Consider the following 4,431-nt stretch of genomic DNA (forward strand, 5'->3'; position numbering starts at 1 on the left):
TTCCCTCTACTTGTTTACAAACTCTCCAACCTCATCAACTGTCATCACTATCATTGTATCTTCAGCCCCACTGTGATGATGCATGTATTGATAATAAATAGATTCGGCACAGATCTTCGCCACCTCTTCAATTCAATAGATCAGTGGTTCTCAACCTTCCTAATGCTGCGGCCCTTTAAGATAGTTTCTGTGGGTCGCGGCCCACAGGTTGAGAACCACTGCAATTGATACTCAAGAGCACTAAGCACTGTGTGTCTCACGACAGGAGGATGAGCAGAGGCATCTACTTAATACGGAAGAATCATATTATTTTGCTTACACATGTGAATAATAGCTGGAATTTATTGAGATGCTTGTTACGGACCAGGGATTGTCTTGGTTGTGACATACATCATCTCATTTAACTTTCACAACAGCCCTGCAATGATACAGCACACCAACTAAGAACATAGGTTACAGAGTCATGTTGACTTGGGTTCAAATACCAATCTTGCTACTCTTAAAAATTCCTCAACTTCTCTGTGCTCCCATTTCTTCATCTGTAAAATGGGAATAATAATGGCAACCACACCTTAAGGTTGATTATTTTGAAGATTAAATTAGATGATACATGTGATATGCTTAGCTCAGTGGCCGGCACTAAGAAAAATGTCTCATAAATGTCAGCTACCTCTTCTTAACTTGCTCAAACTATGTATCCAGCCCGCGGAGTTACCCAGACTGAGTTCCTGCCCTTCAGGAGCACATACTTAGAAGAGAACAGAGAACATGTTCCTCCAAATGGCCACATGGACCATTTTATGGTCCAAACACAGTAAATTCATGTTCTCATTTCCTTTTCCACCAAAATAGCTGTCTGTGCTCCCTGAAGAGGCCCTGGATTATTATAGTTCCTTAAATGCCCCAAAATTCTCAGGAGAGAAGGAATGTTTTTTTAAAGCAAGCACAGCTTGGAACTAGAAAACAAAAGGTTAAATTCTCTTAGGCTAGGACAATGTAACTCATTTCCTGTTTTTCTCAGCTGTCTAGACACAGATCTCATAAGCATTAGCCATGAATCCCACCATCAGGTTAAAAATAGAAAGTTTAAATGTGAAATACTGTGGTGGAGGAAAGATTGTAGGTCTCTACCTTTATCCACAAAATGACTACTTTGAAACAGGATTTTTTTTTTTTTTTGGTCTTTGTTATGAGTTTTTCCATAAGTCCCATGAAGTGGTATTTCAATCGCAGGAGTAGACAACATCTTTTACCTAAAAAGTATCTTTATTCCTCAATAAAGCTAATGCAATTCCCCCCTCCCTTCAGTTTTAAAAGTTACCTGAAGACCCAGCTTATGGAAGCTTCTTTTAGCAAAAACTGTAGTCAGATTATCTGAACTATTTCAGGGTATTGCAGCAACCAACATTGAGCCTCAAATAAATTGTGTGACAGAAAAGGCATGTAGGTTTGACATGGTTACTTTTCTTCTTCAATCTGCTGCCTCCATAAAGTTGTCAGATAAACATTTTGGTTTGAACATATATTTTTCCAGAAAACACAGTTTTAAAAACTCCATTAATAATCCCTGAGCAGTGTTACAGGAGTGTGGGAGAATCTCTCATGCTGAGTTTCCCAAACTTACTGAACCACAGAAACTTTTTATCAGGATGATCCTATTAACACCTCCCAGAATAGTACCCCATTGAATACGAGTTTAGGAAATGAATTGGATACCTCTAGGATTTTTTTTTTCCTGCTTCCAGAATTATATGAAGTTAGGTCCCTTATCTTACAACCTCAGCTCTCTGAACTTCAACATAAAACTTGAGAGTAAACAAGTACTAATGACTCTATAATATCGTAACAGACCTGTTCTCTTTATTATTAGGAGACAATTAGAAGTATGCCTACAGATACTCCTACATGTGCCTTAGAATGAATGTATTCATTGTGGTCTTTAACATTTATATAAATATATATTGAAATAATAGAGATCTATAAGATATAATTTTTATAATATAAAGTTGTATATGTCATGAATATATAATTTTATAATGATATATGTACGTGCTACTTTACACAAATACATTTCCTAACTTTTTTTTTTTTTCCATATTCCCCCATTCATAATACAGACCAGGCATGGGGCCTGGGCTGGGGTGTACATAGGGCAGGTTTACTTTGCCTCCTCTTTTTATACAGTCAGTGTAAGAACACAGCCTGTGGTAAGACCAGGAGGTCATATTTCCTAACTTTGACCTGAGAAAACCTGGAAGCCATTCCAACCCAGTAGCAATACACACACAGTGCCAAAATCTTGATTTCTAAATCTATTCTCCAATAAAAGGAATTAGGCCAGATGTGGTGGTTTGCTCACACCGGTAATCCTAGCACTTTGGGAGGCAGAAACAGGAGGATCTCTTGAAACCAGGAGTCCAAGACCAGCCTGAGAAAGAGTGAGACCCTGTCTCTACAAAAAAGAGAAAAATTAGCCGGGCATGATGGCCCACACCCGTAGTCCCAGCTATTCAGGAGGCTGAGCCCAGGAGTTTGAGGTTGCCGTGAACTATGATGATGCCACTGTACTCTATCCAAAGGTACAGAACAAGACCCTGTCTCAAGAAAAAAAAAAAAAAGAAGAAGAAGAAGAATTATGAAGAAAAAGATTGATTCCACAGTTGGGGCAAAGAAAGTACAAAATGAGCCTAGCATGAAGAGTAAGTGTCAAAAAGCCAGAAAGTACTCAAAAATGTTGAACCACAACAGAAGGATACAGGAAGCAATCTGTTTAAGGCCCTAATGGCCAGAGCTGGAACAATTTGAGCAACAAAATAAATAATGACAGTGTTAGATTATAACCCACAAAATAAATATTCATAAGCACATGTTGGTATAAATAAATACATGGAAGAAAAGAATTGGCTTTTTCTTACAGAAGAATTCCAATTAGCAGAGGAGAAGGAAGAAAAGGAAATAGAAAATCACTAGCAACCAAGTACCACAGTAATAATTGTTGCAGGCAGAAATCATTCATAGATGCTAAAATTAGTGAGTAAAGCTATAAGAAGCAGGACATTTACAAAGTCTCAAAGAATCTCTCCAAGGTATTTGTTAGTCAGAAAGAGAAAAACTAATTCACAGTGGAGAAACCTGAGAGATACCACTGTAACCCAGAGGTCAAGGTTAATACCACCAGTAATAAGATACACCAGCATTGTGTACCTCCTGACTGGGTGCATGGAGAAGGATATGACATCACTTCAAGGTTTTCTTGCCAAAAGTTCATTATCTCTATTTAATCAAAGAAACACAGACAAAGCCGAATTGGAGGGCATTCTACAAAGTCACTGACCTGCTCTCTTCAGAAGTGTCAGACCATGAAGGACAAAGGAAAACTAAGTTAGAGAAGAACTAAATTAGTCACCTTCTCATAACTAAATTCAATGTGAGATCCAAAATCGGGTCTGAATCAGAAAAAGGCCCGGAATGAAAAAACGAGCAAATTCAAGTAAGCTCTTTTATTTATTGAATATATTGTGTCGGTGTCGCTATGTCACCCCATTACCTTTGTCGGTGCCACTTTGGCACTGCGTCACTGCATGCAGGAACCAGCCAGAACACAGATTGTAAGTATGAGCTTGCAAGAGGTGGACTCCCCATAGGTGCAGGAGAGCCCCAAGTAACCTCTGCCATGTCCTTTTTATTGAAACAATATTCAACAGGTGGGGGGGTCCACGTACAAGGACAACGTGCTTAATGATCACTACATTCTCTTTCTCCCACCCTGATGCATCACAAATGTTCAAGGTCCAATGCCTGCTTGCCAATGAGTGACTGATCTTATCTCATGCAGTTGCTTGAGGGCTTGTCTCTGGGCTGTAAAACATCTCTATGCCAGCCAGGAGATGGTCCTGTTCCCAGCACCTCTCTCAAGAACCGGTGACCATTCCTATAAGCATGGTACTCAGTCTTCTACACTATTGTTAATTTCCTGGTTTTGATCACAGTATTGTGGTTCTATAAGACGTTAAATATAAAGGGAAACAGGGTGAAATACACATGGCAATTCTCTACTATTTTTTCAACTTTCTGTAAGTCAGGAGTTATTTCAAAATTTCTTAAAGTTCATTTCAAATAATAAATATATTCACAAGGCAAGTGTTTATAACTCAGTGTCTGTGCATATCAATAATATTAATAGTCATAACAATAGCAATATGATTTTTTTTAACTTTCATTTTCTGACTACTTATAATGTACCAGAATGTGTTTTGGTTTTTTTTAACCTTCACAATCTGGTCATAAAGCTAAGTAATATGAATAGGGTGATATTTCTAATAAGCAGCAGAGCTGTGATGTCAACTTCTGCTGTAACCTAGCAGAGAAGATGAAAGCAAATTATTTATTGCTTGAAAGAAACCAACCAAACAGCAACCCAAAATTATGGGG

General features: G+C 38.3%; 1 non-coding gene across 1 annotated transcript; it reads right to left on the reverse strand.

Annotated features, from left to right (window-relative positions):
• Positions 1–2,092: 2,092 nt before the first annotated feature.
• Positions 2,093–2,223, reverse strand: LOC111728064. Its single transcript, XR_002775472.1, has one exon. It is a non-coding gene; the product is annotated as a small nucleolar RNA SNORA51 (small nucleolar RNA).
• Positions 2,224–4,431: the final 2,208 nt, after the last annotated feature.

The sequence above is a fragment of the Otolemur garnettii genome, unplaced genomic scaffold, assembly GCF_000181295.1.
Source record: "Otolemur garnettii isolate 467f Iridium unplaced genomic scaffold, OtoGar3 scaffold00004, whole genome shotgun sequence".
Taxonomy (NCBI): Eukaryota; Metazoa; Chordata; class Mammalia; order Primates; family Galagidae; genus Otolemur; species Otolemur garnettii.